Here is a 21,178-nt window from a genome sequence, read left to right as displayed (position 1 = left end):
ACGTGGGGAGGGGGAGGGGCATCACATTTGGTGATGCACTGTGTGTTACGAAATTTGGTTTATTTATTTTTATGTTTACTTACCTTTTAAAGTCCGTAATCCATACATTACTACCCCCCACAATGCCCCTCCCGCTCCCCACATCACCGCCTGTCCGGTACTCCCACTACCGGCCGCGACAGCTTTAGGGTCTGGAAGTAAGGCCGCTATCCTGCACTGCTCGTTATTTCTATTGTTTCTATCCTAAAGCAGCACACATTTGAGTCAGTAAGTTAAAACACACTGTATGCACTTTGCATTGGTAACACTGCACACTTACTTGCTGGTAGCTGCAGCCCGCAACTCGGTCTCAGAGCAGCCCGGCATGATTGAATCTGAGGGCAGCGCTACTGGTGTGATATGGGCTGGCTGTAGCTGAAGAAGCACAAAGCGCTCCCAGCGAACAGGTTCACTCCGCTTCCGGTGGGTGTTGTCGACACTGATCAGGTGGCTTTGATTAAATGTCTTAACAGTGCGAGCAGTGCCAGCCAAAACTTTCTCAGGACTGTGCCTCGGGCAGCAGGAGGACGCGCATGTAAAGACCTCACTAAATTCACGCACACTTACTTTTCAAGGCTCATTTGCAGCAATTCGGTTCCGGGCCGGCCGCCTCATGGCCGTAACAACTCCTGCTGCAGCTTAAGCGCGGCATGGGGGTTGACCAAAAACGATCACCAGGGCCGACATTCGTAGCGCTTACGCGCGCTACAAGATTGACAGCCCTGGGACCCACTGGGCCACTGACACTTCTGTCCCCAAATAAATTAGAAAGACCACCGGAAAGGGGCACCAGTGCAGTAAGGCCACCACCCCCAAAATAGTGCCGCCTGGGGCGGACCGCCCCCACCGCCCCCCCTCCAGCTACTACGCCATTGTAACCCACTCTAAAATGTAAACATCCTCCTCCAGTTAAATACTGTTCTGCAGGGCAGTTCTTTGTGGAAAGGTGCGAAAAGAAGTACTAAAGTGTGAACATTAGGTAAACCTCGAACTAAAGACAACATTTAGATCATAACTATGATGCCCTGAATATGCACACCTTTCATGAAAGAAACATCCATGTAGGCCTGTTTTCTGGACAGTGCAACATCATATATGAAATAAAGTAACCAGTGACATACATTAAAAGGAATGAGCTGTTCCATGAGGAGCTTTGTTCCCACAGAGAGGAATGGCCGAATTCCTTTATAAAGCCACTAGCAGCCCGTCCCTACGTTGTACGGGTATGAAATAGAATGTGTGTATTTGGCAAGGGCAATTTATTTTAAAATCTCGTGGTAGACAACATTTTTTGTTTCATTAGAATCGGGATGGAGAAGGCCCAGCTGCAGCCCTGGTTGATGTTAGCAGGCGCGTAAAATTGGTGTTGTGATCCGCCGCCTGAGCCCGGCTACAGCCCTGGTTGATGTTAGCAGGAGCGTGTAATGTCGTTGAATGAGAGAGTTATCAGCCGCGGGTAAATCCGTTTAATGAGAGAGTTGAGTGACAGCGAGTGGGAGAGGCTGCAGTAATTGTCCCCGCTGACACGCTCATTTGTGTGTTCCCCCGCTTGAGGCCCAGATGCAGGCCTGTTTGATGTTAGCAGGCGCGTGTTCCCCCGCTTGAGGCCCAGTGGCAGCCCTGGTTGATGTTATCAGGCGCGTGTAATTTCGTTGAATGAGAGAGTTTAGTAATAGTGCGCAGGAGAGGCTGCAGTAATGTTACTTACCACGCCTCCAGCTGAAAACGTTTGTCACGCCCCCAGCACACAGCCACAGCAGACGATCTTCTGATTAATGTGTGACCCATGAAGGGTGGAATGTAGCACACGTCGACAGTGTTTCTCACACCCCCAGCGTGCCCCTTGATACGGCGCAATTGCGTTCACATGGCATGAAGGCCGGACACATGCCCCAGTGTTTCTCATGCCCCCAGCATGCCCCTTGATGCTGCGCAGCAACATAATTGGCGCTTGTATGTACGACTCACATGGCATGAATGGCGGACACACGCCCCTAGCGTTTGTCACGCTCCCAGCGTTTGTCAAACCCCCAGCACACGCCCACAGCCCACGATATGATGGCCGTACCACACGCCCCCAGCGTTAGTCTCGCCCCAGCCCACGCCCACAGCATAACGCAGACACGCCCACAAGGGACTACTTTGCTGGCACGGTTCTTTTACCTTTTAAATGTATATGGTGGCCGTCTGCATAGCCTATGTCCTTCTGCTGCAACTGCCCTTTCCAATGCTGTATTGGGTGTTGTGATTGGTGCTGTAGTTACTGAGATTACCCGCCTCAAAGGTTTGGGCTCTCTCTTTATAATATTAGTATGGATAGAACTCTGATAGTTTTCCAGGGGCACTTTTAGGACTGTAATGTGATTATCCCCAGGAACCCTATTCTTCCTGTATGGAATTCTCCACACTCCACAGGTTTTACACACTCTGAGAAATCCACACATATGAATAGATTTATCCCTGCCAACAATCTATATGCAATATCAGCAGGCGTATAGGAAGTTGATTTTGGTCTTAAACTTTTGTGTATGAGTGAATTTACCTTTCTGAATGGGGCCCAATGTTTTGCTTTGCCTTGTAAGGAAAAAATAGAAGCCCACTTGGTTGAAGGCGACATCTGAAACATAAAGAGTAAAGCCTCTCTAAAACCTACTGTAGAAGATAAGACGATGTAGCACAGTGTTTGAGTGCCTTCTAAAATTGCTAGAACCAGGTTGACATTACCAATGAGACTTACAGAGTCAGTAGTTGGTGCTGTAAATGAATACTCTCAATAAAGTTACACATATAGACCAACCACTCCAAGGGGATACCGTCAGTTGTAAAATGAGAGCCAGAAATGGTAGACTTGTGAATGACAAAGACATTTCTAAGTTGTAAAGGAGTGACGTAAGTAAGAAGAGGGTAAAATAAAAGATTTCAGTATTTTCATAGCAGAAATTATTGAGTTGTCATATGAAAGAAATAGAATTCCAATTGGTGACAGCCAAAATCAACCGTTTTCGACCGAGCAAAGGTTTTTAAGTAGACATGACAAGGCCTCAAATCCAAATGCATTATACATTCCACGGATTCTCGTTTCTCCGTATGTGCAGCTCAACTTTAAAATGTGCCCTTCATCACTTTGTAAAATACGCTTAATTGAAGCAGCTTTACAGCCATATCTTTATTTTATCTTAAAATGTATTCTTCTTCAAGTCCCAATCAGGCAACAACTATAATCCTTGTTAGGGAGACCCACAAAAGTCACCAAATTAACCTGTGCTTAATCCTCTGGTAGTTTGGCACAAAAGCAGGCAGGAGTAACTTACAAGCAATGTGTAAAGTATTTATCCAGCACACAAACATTGTCTTCCCAATTCCAATTCAATTTAGAAAAAAAGTTTACATTTTAAAGTTGTTAGTGAAATAGCACCTGAAAGCACAAAGCGCCACTCTCAGTCACCAGGTCACGCTGGACTGGGGATAAGTCACAAGATCAGGCTGCCTGTGATGGAGTGTTGGTCAGACACTGTGACCAGGGTAGTCCAGCTGAAAAGTTACCTTCAAAGTTCTCCGGCATGAATAGTTCAGCTTGAGGAGCAGGAGGCCACAAAAAGCAGGTCAGGCTTCATGGACCGTCATTGCTGTAACGTTTTTGCAGTAATTGTGTACTGTCAATTCTGCAGTGTGAAGTGCAGGTCTCGCACCATCAATCACCACAAGCATTCGTTTTTGGCTCAAAGGGCAGGTTTTATGTAAGCTTCGTGTTTGTTGCCTTTGTCGGTGGAAGAGTCTTGGTGTGAATGGTCCTGTTCTCTGTTGCAAGAAGCCCAAATCTTTGGATTTTCACATTTTCCTCAAGGGAGGACATCTCACTGAAGCCAGAAGAGCTTTCAGTACCTGGGGCCTTACCTCTTGGGAATCAGGACTGACTCCAGCAGAGGCCAGCAGCAGGGTTTAGGCAGGTTCAGTGTCAGCAGGTCAGTTGCAGGGAGGCCTCTGAAGATTGTTGTGGTCCTGTATCCCACACAGGAGGGCACTAACTGACCCTTGCAGTCAGCCTTTGATAAAGACAAGCACATCCAATCTTCCTTCTCATACATTAATACAGTCTTTCAAAAAGCAGAACAATCCTCTGGTAGCAAAGCAGTTCTTCAGTATTTTCTACAGGTCCAGGAGTGATCTGATGAGTCGCTCCTGGGGTCCAATATTTATACATGGTGCCAACCTTTGTGTGGACAGATTCCCTGCCCTACTACCTTATCTTGTTCTGGAAAGTTCGTCCCCTTCTGCGGCCAAGCCTCACAACTGTCTGTGGGTGACAAAAGGCACAGCAGGCTTGCTGTCACATTCCATTGTGCGTGCAGGAGGTAAAGACCTTTAAAGTGTAAGTGGCGTTGCGGACAGCCCCTCCCCAGCCACCCTGTCAGGATTGCCCACCCTGGGCCCTTCCCTGTCTTGGGCACTTGTCCCACAGATACAAGTAAGGCACTGTTTTTCTCAAGAGACTTAAGGGAATGCTGGACAGTAGGAACTTTGTGGCTACCTTCAGATTCCAGGACTTTTCCCCACAGAAATGCTAGTGAAATGCGTTGTTTAGGAAAAGGTTGAGCTTTCCAGGCATTTCTGGGTGGAAAAAAAACCCGGTCAGAGCCACACAAGTTATGCACCCCTGTAATACCCTGGTTATCTAGTTTTCAAAAATATGCAGGGTTGCCAAGGGGACGCCTGAGCTAGGGAACAAAATCTACAGCTACCCATAATGACAAAAAACAAGAAAGAGTTACTAAGGGCCATCTTACCACCACAGATATAAATCTGGTACTAATTTGTTAAAGTTAATTCTCCACTTACACTGGTTGGTTTTAGCAACTCTAGAAATGCTGGATTATAAAAAAATACTTATTGGAGCATTCAAATATTGAAACCAAGTCTTCTGAAGGTGATCCATGAAGACAATTCAAGGCACCAACCACTTTATGATCTATTTTCATGCCATTCATGCATCACACATAAGACTTTGATACCGCCAGCCACTGGCCCAATCCAAAAGATCAGTGCATTCACATAAACATACTGCCGCCATGCAAGGGCCCATCACATTCGTAGCCCACAGAAAATAATCAGTTTCACTGCACTTTACTACCTGTCAAGTGACCAGCATTTACTTTCTGAGCATTACCAAATGCATGCCTAGTGAACCTTAACTAATGACTCCAATGACAGCTACACGAAGCTCAGGATAACCGGTCTTTCATGCGCCTTTAGTGCACTCACTGTACTAAATCCAACTCCTTGCAGTATGTGGATACAAGTTGGTGGTGTACAAGTATGTCCCAGAGGCCCATACCTTGAACTGAGCAAGCATATATACTTTAGAAACGAAGGCAAACATGCTGGGGAATTTTCCAAATTTCCCTAAGGAGAACGTCATAAATGAGGAAGAATGGCAGTTTTTGGAGCACAGGGTAGTACGTGAGAACGTAGCATATGCCCCATCCACCTTTATGTGCAGTGCTGGGACTGCAATGCACTTATCATATAGCAAACTGTTCTGATGGAGGATGAACATGACAAGCAAGTCAAGCATTTACCCATACATGACAGAATAGGTAATTATTCAGGAGAATGCAGCACCAGTAGGTTTGAATCCATAGGTAAAGATGAAGTAATGGCACGTGTATCTGTACACAACAAGATGATGGATGGAGTGCTGAAACATTTTAACTACTCACCCCCAGTGACATAACTGGATTAAATCCATTGGTCTTTTGCTCACTAAGCCACCCCAGGTTGGACCCAGCCATTTTTATTCCGTGTGTATCTTCACTACCATAACTATCTGTCTTTTACCTATGTAATATCCTTGAGAAAGCACACCTACTGTAATCTTTTCTTACCCATTTATGTCTGTCCTCATCAGAATCCTGAGTAATCCTGTACAATGCCCAAGTGAATCTATCAGTATAGTTTCATTTGGCAACTATACAGGATTGACTTTTGTCCCAAGATACTTGAAGCTCAAGAAAACGTGTCTTTCATGTGCTATCAGCACACATACTGTGCTAAATCCAATTCAAATTTGTCTAATCAAGTTATGCCTTCCTCTGAGAACTCATTCCTAAAACTGAGCAAGTGGATCTGCCATTGAAATCCAGGCAAGCATGCTGGGGAATACTGTCCAAGTTACATAAAGTAATAAGCCAAACAAATGTCCTATGGGACTCATCCATCGACACGTTTCCTTTCTCATTGAAAGTGTGAAAACTCAATTACTAACTTGTATCATAAGCAATACTAAATATGTGAAAACAACAATCAGACTCAAAATTGTGTCCTGTTTCCTTTTTTAATACCATTATACAAGTTACTGATTGAGTATTCACACTTTTAAAGCATGTAGAAGTGTCAGGAAATAAGTCAAATGGCACATGTCTTTGATTGATTACTTTTACTTGTGGTCAATCAGGGTGGTCCTTGTGTTGTATACATAAATTCCCTAAAAACACTTGGCAATCTAGTCAAGTCTTTAAACCTTTTCCACACACGGTACTCCATGGCAATATGACTATTCTTCCATCCACCATTATGTGCAGTCTCGGGACTATAAGGCACATGTCAAACAGTGAATAGAACACCAGCCACGTTTTGTCTGTGAAAATAAGTCTGGAATAGTCTATTAAATACTATATGATTGCCTCAAGTAGAGGCACAACAATTCTACAGCTGCTTGCCTAGTGAAGTAGTGGCCTATGGAAGGTAGGTATCCATGGACAGCCGTTGAAAGATTAACAAAAGGCAGCTTCTCCTCAGTCAATTTCCCAATATTTCACTTTTGTATGGTACAATATAAAGCAATGAGGAAAACGCAAGGATGGGTGAGATGGGCACTAGTGACAGTAAATAAACTCTCCTGCCGCTTTCCATGCTTAGAGAAGACTTTACAATGATAACATGGTCAAGTCTATTTTAGGGGTGGTCAATAAACACTACTCTGCCAGCAGCATTTGCAGAGTTTTACCATTCTGTACTCCACCTGGAGTGTGGAATTCATCACAAACGTAGTAAACCACCACGTGGCGCAGTTGAACACCCACAAGCATAGCTTCTTAGCTCTGGGAAGTGAATGTGTCGCTCTTTCTGTCCTTCAACTATTTTTGTGGCTCATCCTGCCCCTCACTTGCTTCCAGGCGCTTTGTGCAGAGGGAGGCTGTGATGTCACTACTTGATCTCCGCCCCTGATATAGGACTGGCTGCGTTGAACACACCCAGCAGCTGTGGCACCACACTTAAGCTATGGGCGCCACTAGCTGGGAGAACCCATTGCCAGCTAAATAATGTAATCATAGCACTGCACAAGTGCCCTGACTGTGCCGCTGGATTTAAAGTGCAGGTGCAGGGAGGAGGTGACCCACCACTCCCAGTGCCAGCATCAGTATCTGGGACATGATGGACGGTGCCACCGGCAGGAGTTTGCAGCGGGATAAGTCTTGATACAGACACCATAGAGTGAGAATAGTGCATCCCCTGACACCCTCTGACTGCACAAGCCTCTGGATGTGGCTGTTATAATAGGAGCTGGACCAGCTTTGGAGTAACACCAGTAATCACAGCAACCTTCACTGACTGGATGTTCATTGTATGTCAGGGGTGGGCTGTTTATTTAAGCTGTTCAATAGCTTACTTGCACCACCTTACCCGGGTGAAATTGGTCAGAATCCATGTGGCTATACCCTCTGTAAAAAAAAGGAAAAGGAACAAATGATGGAAGGAATGCAGAAAAATGCAAACATTCACCCCCAGTCACACAGATCTCGGTTTAATACATCATTCTCTTGCTCATCATGCCACCCCAGTTTGGACAAAACCATATGCAAATCAGTCTTGACCCTGTTCCTCATGGGAACAATCCATCCCGAACTGCCAAGCCTGGTCCTCCCTGAACCGGAAACAAGCATCCCGGGACCGGTTCGGGGTACACCCCTCGCAGCCAGGCTGGCTTGAATCCAGTGGTACAGTGAGCATGGGACACATGTCTGGGTATACCATTCCCACTTTGGGTGACAAAAGTAAAAGGAACAAATGATGGATGGAATGCTGAACAATGCAAACATTCAATCCCAGTCACAAAGATCTGGGTTTAATCCATAATTCTTTTGCTCACCACACCACCCCAGTTTGGACTTAGCCATATGCACATCAGTCTTGACCCTGTGCCTCATGGTAACCATCCATCCCGAACTGCCAAGCCAAGTCTTCCCTGGACCGGAAACAAGCATCCTGGGACCGGCTTCGGGGTATCACCGTTCATAAGGCGGGCTAGCTCGAATTTAGTGGTGCACTGAGCACGTTACCTAAGTATGGGCATACCCTTCTCACTTAGGGCGACAACATCAAAAGGAACAAATGATGGACAGAACAATGCAAACATTCACCCCCATTCACAAAGTTCTGGGTTTAATCCATTGTTCCTTTGCTCAAAACACCATCCCAGTTTGGACCAGCCATATGTAAAGTAGTCTTGACCCTGTGCCTCATGGGAACAGTTCAGCACGACTTGCGGAACAGTCCAGTATGACTTGGGAGGACTGCGCATGCGCGTACACGTAAGCTCATGCGCAGTTCTCCAGAGATATTCAGCGTAGAGGGTTTGCTTTTGCACCGAGGCACGCGGAGAATGCCAGACCCACGTAAGACCTGGTCCTCTTGACCCCTTAACTCTCTCCATGGGGTGGACGGCCGGGGCAAACTCCACCCTGCTGTGGAATTATAATTTTTGCCCAAACTCCAAATTCCCAGCGGAGCGCGGATTTGCCAAAACTCTGCAAACTCCGCTGGTGGAGCAGAGTTGCCACCCACCCCTAATATTGATTAAAGAGAACGATGTTATCAAATGAAGAATGGTAGACCTATAGCAAAAGAGCTGATGGTACCTAGAAATGGAGAAGAAATTATTACAGAAGAGGTATGAGGAAGGCGTAGTCAGGGTACTTTATACAAATGGAATTGTATTAGTGTTTTTAGTATTAGACAGGAAACCATTGACATTTTAGAAAATTCCTATGTATCTTTCCAAGACGAAGTTTAAAACACAAAATAATTTATACCACTCAACAATGCGAACTTTAGGTAGGAGGCTGTGTTTTGTGAAAACTCCTACTTTATGTTTAGGAGAAATAAGTAGAGAACTTTTACATGGTAGTGTGGCAGACATAGCAACGGTTTTTGTAAGATAATAAAATACCTGCTAATGTAGAAAAACTATGAAATAAAAAAATTAAAAAAACATCAACATTTATTATTTTTTTCAGCATTGCAAAGGGCCGTGGTGGACTGCTTTACAGCACTAACTAAAACTTCACAATCCATGCAGGATGATGCCATTGGGGAAACTGTGGTGCTAAATCTTAGTTGAGATTGGACTTTTGAATGGACTCTCTGCATCAGTGTTATTGTGCTGCTATTGAAGTTGAGCGTCCTTCAGCTTTGCATTGCTGTCTTGCTGCTCACTTGCACGCCTCTTATGAAATGTGCACGAAAGATAAAGGGGGGAAAAATACCATGTATTATTTTTGGCAGCATGGTTAATAGCTGTGACACACTGATCACCAGCACCTATAACAACACTACAGTGCATGCTGTACATGGCCATTCTTGACAACTCTGGAGCCATATCTGTTACTGTAGTCTGCACCTCAGAAAGGAGTTTCTGACCATGAACTGTTGCTGCTGCCACCTGAGTAAATGGTCCTACAGGTTTACTTGGCTTGATCGCCAGTTGGAGAGGTCTTTAGATGGTATAACATGACCGTTGTCCCACATAAATATTTTTGTTTGTCCCTCTAGAGATTATCTTGTCAGACATTGTGTATTGCACTAGTTTTGCAGCACTTTTTGATTTCTCATAAGTTTGTGTAACAATGAATAATTTGATGTTTGTTTGGAGGTTATATTGTGTTTGTGTGTTTTGAAAGTTATTTTTTGAGACTGATGTTTTTCTACAAAAATGTTGTTAAAATAAAGTGGAACCAATATGTTAATAAACAGCTAGACTCATACTTTGTGTAAAATATGTCTGTATATCTGTTTTAGACTTTTTCATTTGTATTTGTGATTACTAATGTCATTGCAAATTCTGGTGTAGCTGTGAAGAAATATAGTGCATTTTTGATGTAGTTATTTTGACAAATGAATACAAAGGGCAATGTTATATTAGTAACTTACTAAATACCTACACTGAAACTTTATGTAAAATATGTCTATATATGTGATTTACACACTTTGTCATAAACACCTTGTATTCACTGTCTGTCCTTGAAAATTTCACTTATAGAATCATACAGGCACTACCTGTGCAATCATCAAGGACTTCCTTTCTGAATCACTCTGCAAACGTGCCTCCTGGCACAGTACTAGTTGGGGGATGAAGTCCCCTTGGCTATTGAGGGTATTTGGGGGCCAAGTATCCCTCTTGTTACCTCTGCAATTTGTACACAGTCAGTTTGCTAAGAGGGGTTCTGATGCCGTTCACCCTTTCAGCACAATTCTGCAAACAGGTCTCCTGGCACACTACTGGTTGGGGAATACATGTGTCTTGGATGCTTAAAGATCTTGGGAACCAGGAAGCCCTCTTGGTACTTTCTATAAATCCTACTCAGCTTGATTTCTGAGAGCTGGTCAGAGGACCTGCTCCCTTTCCACACAATTCTGCAAAGACCATTGCCACTTAAAAAACCATGGAAATTCACTGAAAAAACCAAAGGTTACAGGTAAGTTATAGTTAACAATCAGCATTCAAAAAACTTGAAATTCATTGAAAAAACCAAAGCTTAAAGGGACATTATAGCTATGCTGACATTTCACCCAAATAAAACCGGGGAAATTCAGCAGGTATACTTAGCTGAGCTAACTATAACTCGCGCCCACGCAATGCACTGTTATTGACCTTACATACTGCATCACTCATGACATCTCAAATGACATCACTCATGACATCATCCAGTGACTGTGAGTGTTTTAAAAATGTTTATGAGTGTTTAATATATCTATATCTATCTATATATATATATATATATATCTATATATATATATATATATATATTTTTTTTTTTAAGAAAGAAAATCGAGAAAAATTCCACACACATCTTTTGATGCCATAGACGTTTTTAACGAAGCTGTTATCGCAGACTTAAAAAATCTGGCCAAAAAAAGCCACAAAGGAATTGAACAGTACAATATTCCACGGAAATATTGGGAAGCATTACAAACATTAAAGAGTGACAAGTCTATAGAGATAAAACCCTCAGATAAAGGTGGAAACATGGTGATTTTCAATAAAGAACACTACCAAAGAGAAGCAATGCGGCAACTGGAAGACACTAAGGGGCCGATTAGGATGGAGGATTTTCCGCCTCCTCCGGGCCGGCGGAAGCCACCTCCGGCCCGGAGGAGGCGGAAAATCCTCTGCGGAGGCTCCAAAGACCCACCGCCAAATTAGGATGGCTGGTGGGTCTGGAATTCCGTCCGCCGCTTTTCCGCCGCGGTCGGCTTCCGACCGCGGCGGAAAAGCTATAACATGGCAGGCGGTGTCTATGAGACACCGTCCGCCATATTATGATGGTTGTGTTAAACTGCTTTTCCACGGCGGCTTTTCCGCCATGGAAAATCATACGGACATTCACTTTGGGGGCCCGTTGCGGGTCCCCTGGGTGAATGGGGGGTGGGGGGTACCTATGGTACCCCCCTGCATTTGCGTGCACAAAGCAGCAGGCACCGTGCGGTGCCTGCCGCTTTGTGCATGTAAATGTAACACATGCTTTTTTAACATTGCGGCGGGTGCAGCTTGTAGCTGCACCCGCCGCAATGTTAAATATAGAGGATGTGACCGCCACCCTGGCGGTCACATCCTAATCAGCACGGAGGGAACGTTCCCTCCTCCTCAAGGGTGGCGGACGGACGCAAGTCCGTCCGCCATCCTAATCGGCCCCATAATGTTACAATAAAATTCTTCGTAACGTATATGTGGAAAGTATAATCAAATACCATCAATTATTGGGACAATGGAAAGAGGAGGGAATGCTAAATAATGATGAGTATCTCTTCCTGCTTTGCGAAGAACCAACTTTACCCACATTCTACCACTTGCCAAAAATTCACAAACATTACAAAAATCCACCAGGGAGACCTATTGTGGCTTCAAACAACAGCCTTTTGGAGAACACGGCAATATATGTGGATTCATTTCTATCTCCCTTTGTGAAAAACCTGGCGTCATACATACAGGACACACAGGATTTTCTTAGACATATAGAAGGGATTCGATGGGAGGAGAATTTATTTACTGCTTATAACTTTGGATATCACAAGTTTATACACCTGTATTTGTCACTCCGATGGCTTAAATGCAATAAGATGGTTTCCAGGCCAAAAACATCCAAAATTCACACAACACAATGAAATGCTGCTTCAGATGGTCGCATATTGTCTCCATAATAACATCTTTGTGTTTGACGGACAACTGTACCTACAAAACCGTGGTACAGCGATGGGTACGTGCTTCGCCCCCAGCTACGCGAATCTTTTCGTTGGCTGGTGGGAGAAGCATGTAGCCTGGGGGGAGGCCAATGACCAATGGTTAGATAGGATCGTGCTTTGGTCGCGATACATTGACGACCTGTTTATTATATGGAGAGGCGATCGACCCTCGGCGGAGGAGTATATCGCATCTCTAAATAATAACAACCTGAACCTCATATTCACAGGGAATATCAGCAATAGCGCGGTCAATTATCTGGACCTACAGGTCTATATTGAGAATAATGTCCTATTAACCCGTCTTTTCAGAAAACCTACTGCGGGTAATGCAGTTCTGCACGCAGGCAGTCACCAGTGCTAAAAATGATGCATTATCACGCTTCTCTGATAGAGGTTACAAGAAAGGACACTTAAAAACTGCTGAACTAAAAGTGCAGGAGATTGAGAGGAAAACACTACTATCCTCTAAAAACATAAAAACCAAACAATCTAAAACTGAGAGCAACATTGTACGAATGATCACAACGTACAATGACAGATCTGCACAAATTGTGCAGATTTTCAAAAAGAATTGGCACATCCTCCAAACCGACAATGTACTAAAAGCCCACATTCCAGAACGCCCGCCCATCACATACAAAAGGTGCCCTTCAATAGGAGACCATCTTATACACAGCCACTTTACTAAATCTAATGCCACACAGAACAAACTAGGAATAAATGGCTTTTTTCCTTGTAGGAAATGCAAAGCCTGCAGATTTAGTAAAAAAATCACTACTTTTGAAGGTGGACCAGGGGACCCTAGGCCAATAAGAACAATTAATAAGTTCTATAATTGTAATTCTGAGTACACCATATACTGTCTCATCTGTCCGTGCAACAAAAGGTATATCGGCAGCACTAAGAACCCCACTAAAAAGCGAATATTGGAAAATATGCGGGCCATTTCGAACAAAGACCCTACCTACCCCGTCGCAAGGCACTTTGAACTATACCATCAAAGTAACAGGGATCTGTTGCAATATTACTGCATCGACGGGGTAGATAAACACGAAAGGGGTGGAGACAGGCTGAAGAAACTCAGAGTCAAAGAGTCCCGTTATATTATAGAGCTCCAAAGCATGAGTCCGGATGGACTGAATAACGATGAGGAACTTTGGACACACCTAGATTAACCAGTGGCAGTGTTATACCTAGAAAAACAGCTTCATTGTTACAATAAAGGATATAATGTAAAATATGTAATTAACACATGCAAAGACACATATATCCTCTTAATTTCCCAAAGCCTTTACGCTATATATTGCTGCACCACATGAAAAGAGAAAAATAGGAATGTCCTATAGCAGCTAGCTTAGCTAGACATATACATACAACAATGAGCCCATTCAGGGCACAATTTTGCTACCGCAACAGGTTTTGCGACAACAAGAAATTGATCCAAATGTTTACAAATTGAGTAGATATTAATTTGATCTTTCTCTGTTCCTGTGGGGATTAAGATTTATAACAGGGAATATGTATAGCAGGTAATGAATTTTTTCTGCTTACAAAATTACACCTGTTTACAGAAAATGTTTTAAATCCTTAATTTTGGTTTATATTTCCGTTAAAGTTTTCAGCACTTGCACTTTATAAATGAAATTGATATCTTTGCATTTTATTAACCCACTATAAGATGGCCACCACATAATTGTTATCGTTGGGTCTGGTGAAATGTCCATCTTCTGTTTTCATGGCTATGATGACATATGGAGGGTTTAAAATGGTTGTGTCACTAAATGGTAATCGACATTGAAAAAGCCGCGAGGCGAAACGCATCTGTCGATAGGAGGGAAGAGGGCTCAAGCACCGAATAAAGCATTTCCAGCTTTATAATCAACTCCAAGTGTGCCTTCCATTGCTGCAAGCCAGAAAATTGTTTGCCAAGTGAAGTAATATATATATATATATATATATATATGTATACAACTTCAATCTTCGGTATTTCCAAACCATAAGAACCGAGCCCAAATCCATAATGCATGATGAAATTAATTTATTGCAGTCATATATATATATATATTCACCAAAAAAAACACAGGTTTCAGGGATATTATAGTTAGTTGGACATTTCACTCTTACAAAACCATTGAAATTCCCCTGTTATAGTTAGTTGTACTAACTATAACTCACGCTCCCGCAATCCACTGCTGATGATGTCACATATTACGTCATTCATGACATGGTCACTGACATCACGGATGACATCACTGATGACATCTCAAATTACATCACTGATAACATCACTGATCACATCATCCAGTGTATGTGGTTTGCTTCGATATTTAAATAAGCATTACATATATATATATATAGGAATCTGCCTTGAACACTGAGTCGATGTATAAGTGTCTCAATGGAGGATTTAGTAGCAGCGTGATTGAGTGTCTAAGTAACAAATTTAAAGTGTCCCACTAAATATATGGGATAGTGTTTAAACTTTGTGAATACATGTATTCCTCTATCTCTTGTTGTGTAAACTACTACATAAGTTGGTTACTAGGTATGTGAAAGTTTACATTAGTTATTAATTAGTTAAGTGAGTATTTGTATGGGATAGTGAATGAATGTTTGTGGGGTCCAATGGGACATGTGTGACTGTCGAAAGATGTGTAAATAGTTGATTTAGTAGGTATATGAGGTTAAGAAAGTATGTGGAAACAGTTGTTTGGGTGAGTGAATCTTTTTATGGGTGTGGTGATGAGTAAATATATTTCTCAATGATATATGTCCAACATACTAAAAATATAAAAGGCAGTGTGTGTTACATAAGACTCAGTAATTGCAAGAGTGAGATATGGATAACTGTTTACTTGTAATAGTGATTTTATAACACTCTAAGTATGAGTTACTATCTATATGAATACATAAAGTGGTGTTTGTGTAAGTGTGTAGCTTAGTAAATATAAGTATGATCAATTATTTGCATAAGTGAGTAGGATGTCTGCATAAGTGAATAGGATATGTACTGGTGTGTAATGTTGATGTAAGTGAATAAGTATATTTAATAATGTTCTATTGATCTTTGTAGCATGTATTTGTGAATCTATCAGTAAGTGTTTAGATGTGTGTGTAGATATAGTAATCACTGATTGGGTTTTTAGAAACTTGTACTGGTGTGTCAATGGTTTCAAATATGGTACTTCATATTTTATAATGAGTGTTGAAATGTTATGCTACTGTATAATGAGGTGTATCAGTTTGTCACATGGATGATGTCATCAGTGATATCATCAGTGATGCCATTTGAGATGTCATCAGTGATGTCATCTGTGATGTCACTGACCATGTCATGAATGATGTAATATGTGACATCATCAGCAGTGGGTTGCGGGCGCGTGGGTCATAATTAGTACAACTAACTATAACAGGGGAATTTCAATGGTTTTGTCAAAGTGAAATGTCCAACCAACTATAACACCCCTAAAACCTGTGTTTTTTTCAGTGAATTTCTGAGGTTTTTTAAATGCTAATTCCGAACTATAACATGTCTGAAACCTATACTTTTTTTCAGTGAATTTCAATTGTTTTTTAAATGCTAATTCCTAACTATAACATGTCTGTTACCTATGGTTTTTTTCAGTGAATTTTAAAGGTTTTGTAAATGACAATTTTTAAATATATTTATTGTTATATTTATTTTTTTGACACTGATTTACAAATTTTTTTAAACTATTTATTTTTTGATATTTTATTTTTTAAATTACATTACATTGTGTGGCCCCCCGTCTTTTTATTTTTTTTTGGGCCCTGGACCCCATCCCCTAGAGCCTGACCCGCAAATCTAAATGTATTCAGTTTTTTTATAGGAATGGGATTCCTATGGAAGTAAATACAAGTTACCTGTAAGTATGCTTGGAACTACCTTTCAGGGTCAGTGCTGGGCTAAAAGATGCAGCACTTGCTTCTTTCCTGATAACAAATGAATAAATCGGAATTCGTTGTTCGGATGACTTAAGGTGAATATTTTAAAGTTTGAAAACAGCACACTTTTAGAAGAATTTGCAACTGAAACAAGTCAATGTCAGCCTATGAAAGAAAATTCACTTAGCAGGTAAATTGTGTTATTATTACTTTTTCTTACTCAGGGGTGGATCCTGGATCCAGCACTGATGCATCACCTCTAAACAGTTGAAAGAATGCAAATGACCAAAGACACGCAGAAGCCTACGTCTCCTTTTTTTAAAAATATCGATAGAATGCGCGGATCATACGCGCACCCCGCGATTTAAAAAAAATAAATACATTGGGGCCCAGGGGGTCCTTGTGGCACCACCAGAGCAGACCTAGATTGTCAGCGTGTGTCTGCCCTCCTCCTTTTCACGTTTAAAACTCACATTTCACACACTTCTTCACGCTCCCTTCTGCCGAGGCATAAAATGGTTGACAACAGTTCCTGGTTTTGAATGTTGACAAGCACTTGACAGCCAATTAGCATTCGGAAGGCTGTGCTTCTGGTATGATGACAATAAGCGGAGTATCCATATTCAATTTGTTTTATGGGAAGGGGGCCGCATGGCCCCCCTTCCGTGGTCAATTCCGGGCACCGAGGTCCCCACCCCCTGGGGCATGGCTAATTATATATTATTATTTTATGGAGGAGGGCTGCATAGCCCCCCTACTGAAGCCACTTCAAGGCCTCGGGGACCCCATTCCCCGGGGACGGCCTTTTTTCAAAAATGTATTATGAACGTCACCTTTGGGGACCGTGCGAGGGTCTTCAATTCCCCCACTGTGCAGCCGGCTCCCCGCCTCCTGCAGGAGCCGGTGTTCTATTGAAATCCGAACTCCACATGGGTATGTACGACCTAGGAGTTGCCTTCACTTTGCGCATGCACGTTTTTGGTAGCACATGCATGTTAATATTACGTATGCGCACAATACGTCCCAGCGTCTGGCTATGTACCCCTAACGTATTTCATTTTATTTGTGTAAGCAGAGCGGCCTAGATATACAATGCCTCCAATCAAATGCATTAGAGATAAAAGAGCTTATTTACAAACCCCTTGCGCCACTTTTGCGTCACTTTCAACATGAGAAAAGTAACACAAAAGTGACACAAGAGTTTTGTAAATAAGCCCTAAAAATATTGTCCTGCATAATTACTTCATCTGTCACCTAATTCTGTCTCATCTGTGAATCATTTCAAAGACCTGTACATCTGTAATATAAATATGACACAGTAGGCACTTCCATACAGACACCGTTTGAATGCAAGCCTATTAGTTAAGTGAAATCTATCAGGTACCCTGCACACATTAAAAAATAGAAAATATCGTCAAGTGTAAATGTAAATGTAAATGTAGTATACTTGTAAAGCGCACAGCTGCCCCAGCTACGGGGCGTCCCGGCGCTGTATAACTCTGGGGAACCCGTCCTGGCTTTCCCTGTGGGATGGTCCCTTGCTGGGAGTCCCCAAGGTGGAGCCAGGCATCCCCGGAATTGGTGGGGCCGTTGTGGAGATTAGGCTAGCTAATGCCCAGAGTTGCCGAGTGGAACCCCTGATTAGAGTAATCACCGAAGCGAGAATTATCGAGTCCGCTGACCAAGGTCCACGACCCTGCCGCGTCGGGAATTGAACCCTGGTCCCAGGCTGACTTCTGCTCTCAGGCCTGCCGCCTCTAACCAGTGAGCCACACTACTCCACAAAGTGTTACTTTAACTTGTAATATGTGACCTCATTTAGTCACACAATCTAATTTTAAACAATGTTTTTCGTTTTTGTTTTGCAGATTAACGACAGTACTTCTATTGGACTCCATATTATATGTTGTTTGTTATATTGTTTTGTTAAAGTTATGGTTCTAGTTATTTATTGTATTGTTATCATTTAGTTATATTTCCAGTTATTTATTGTTTTAATAAAAGTTAATAAAAAAAATACATACTTATTTTTTTGGGGGGTTAACAGTCCATAATAGAAATGATATTTATAATTTGAAGTATAATTCTGAGGCTTGCTCTTCACCAGATCATTACCAGAGTATATAGCTACAACTTACGGTTCCAATTCAAAAGAATAAAAAGTATAATGCCATTAGAAACATAGTATGGTGAACTTATAATCTCTGTGCTCACTTAAGTGTTCCATGAACTGCTACTATAGTAACAGGCAGAAAGCTGTTTGGGGGTAGGGTTAAAAGTTACTGGCTGTACAGAAACCGTTATATTTACCCTAGATCCTCTACATGACAGAAAGAAAAGCAAAGTAAAACAAAACACTGTGTACCAGATTTACAACCCCCTGGCACCACTTTCGCATCCAACCCCTGGTAATTTGTGTATTACGGGAGGCAAACTGCGTGGCCCTCCGCCTGGTGCCCTCGAGGGCCCTTGAAACTGCTATGACCGGCTCCTGCAGTGTCCCAGGGTGCCTACTCTCGGTATACTGCTGTTTGCTTTGACAGAGCAGAACTCTCACGACTCCCGCCCTCCCATAGCAAACATAGTTGAAAGACAGAGCAGTGAAATCTATTCTCACTTTCAAAATCAAAAGCAGATTGCATTTCCATATACAAATTAGCATCTACCCATGCAAAAAAGCAAAACTGGCTCCACAAGAACACAAAAAATCACCACATAATGTTGCTAAAAAAACAGCATGTGTGCTCGACTTCTCAATATACCAGCTTGTTATTTTCAGTCACGTTCTGACAAACAATAAGAATCATGCTTTTAAAAAACAGAAACATGCCCCCAAGGTTTCTGTGTAGAATGTTGTCAAACAACCAATCATTTCTTTTCTGTTTTAATTTCACTTTTTCCCCATACTCCCTTTGTCTATTCTAACATATGCCAAAGGCAGAAAGGAAACTACTCCAATCTATTTTGTCCACAGATTGTGAAAACTAGGAAAAAATGTAAATACATCTCTTTCTACTTTTCTCCGAGACTATAGAATGGTGTCCATATACCACAAAAGTCTGCGTTTCAATATGCATGGCATTTATAGGAGACATGCTGTACATTTTACAGATGGTGGGGACAGAGTCCCATCATGAACTTTCAACTCTGCATCGGTACTTACTTGTAAATACTAAAATCTCTCAATAAACACAAGTGCTCTTTTTATAGCCACCCAACATCTATACACATAAGCTTGATGTATATCTCAAAAATACATGATTCTTTTTTTTTTGGCAGTGAAATGCGCGGATTCTACGCACATCCTTTTAAAAAAGAAAAATTCTATCTTACTTTTTTGTCCCTACGGGTCCCTTTGTGACCCCCTGAGCAGGTCTAGGGAGTCAGGGTGTGTCTACACTGCCCCCTTTTCACACGTTGCACACATATTTCAATGACTTCCTCATCCTCGCTTCTACCGAGGCACAAAATGGCTGCCAACATTTCCCGAGTTCGAATGTTTACAACCGCTTGACAGCCAATTAGAATTGAGCGCATGATCGGGACGGTGCGCTTATCCTACAAGGCCAATCCTCGCACACTCCACAGATCCTCCGCGCCCATAGATATATAAATGACTTTAACCGTAATTTTCAAAGGAACTACTGAACAGATTGACACCAGTTATGCGAAAGGCACAAGTCGGAACTGAGGCCTACATCTCTGCCAAATTTGGTGTAATTCCGTTCAGCCGTTCGAGCTGTAGCCGTGTCTAAAAGTCCTATGAGAAATTGCATGGGGAAAATACGTTTTGGGACCCCCCTTTTTTCTCGGCCCCTGCTTCACCAATCACCCCCAGCTTTAAGGGAAGGAGCGGAACTTAGCTGGCCAAAAGTTTGAAAAATTTCAAGAAGATTCATCATTTGACGCCAAAGCTATTGCCAATAGAATGTTGCAGATATCCTACGAATAATAGGTCCTAACTATACCTATCAACTGGCGACCGCAGTAGGTAGTATAAATATATCTATATATGTGTATATATATTACCTACTGGCGGCCGCCAGTAGGTAGTTATGGTTAGGACCTAGTTTCCATAGGAAATCCGCAACATTCTATTGGGAATAACTTTGGCGCTGGTGGACGAATGTGGCCCGCTCCGCTCTCCTTCTTCCTTGAAAGTTTGGGGGGGATTCGTCAAGCGGGGGCTGAGATAAAAGGGGGGTCCCAAAACGTGTTTTCCCCATGTTATTTTCCATAGGACGTTTAGACACGGCTACAGCCGGAACGACTGAATGGAATTATGATTTATTTGGCAAAAAGGTAGAGTACGGCTCGCAGATCACGCTTTTGTTTAAATGGTGTAAATCCGTCCAGTAGTTGCTGAGAAAATTAAAGTTGAAATCAATTATATATCTATAAGCGCGCACGGGTGCGCGCACTAGTGCGGCTGTGCGCGAGCGGAGTTCTGGTTTGCTGTTTGACGTCTGTCAACATTCGATTCGGAGGAAATCAGGAAGTGTTGACTGCCATTTTGTCAGTGCGAGTGAATATATTGTAGAGAACAAATGGTCAGAAGTTGGAAAGGGGACAAGGTAGAGAGTCTTTGGCCCCGTCGGTTTTCTCAGGGGGTGCACTATGGACCTGAAAGTCAAAAAGATTTTTTTTTTTTTTTTTAAATTTGTGGGGTGCGCGTACTGGCTTGTGCACTGCCATTTACAAGAGTGTGAAAAAACTA

The sequence above is a fragment of the Lissotriton helveticus genome, chromosome 1_1 (assembly GCF_964261635.1).
Source record: "Lissotriton helveticus chromosome 1_1, aLisHel1.1, whole genome shotgun sequence".
In the NCBI taxonomy this organism is placed as follows: domain Eukaryota; kingdom Metazoa; phylum Chordata; class Amphibia; order Caudata; family Salamandridae; genus Lissotriton; species Lissotriton helveticus.
Note: the sequence above shows the minus strand (reverse complement) of the source record.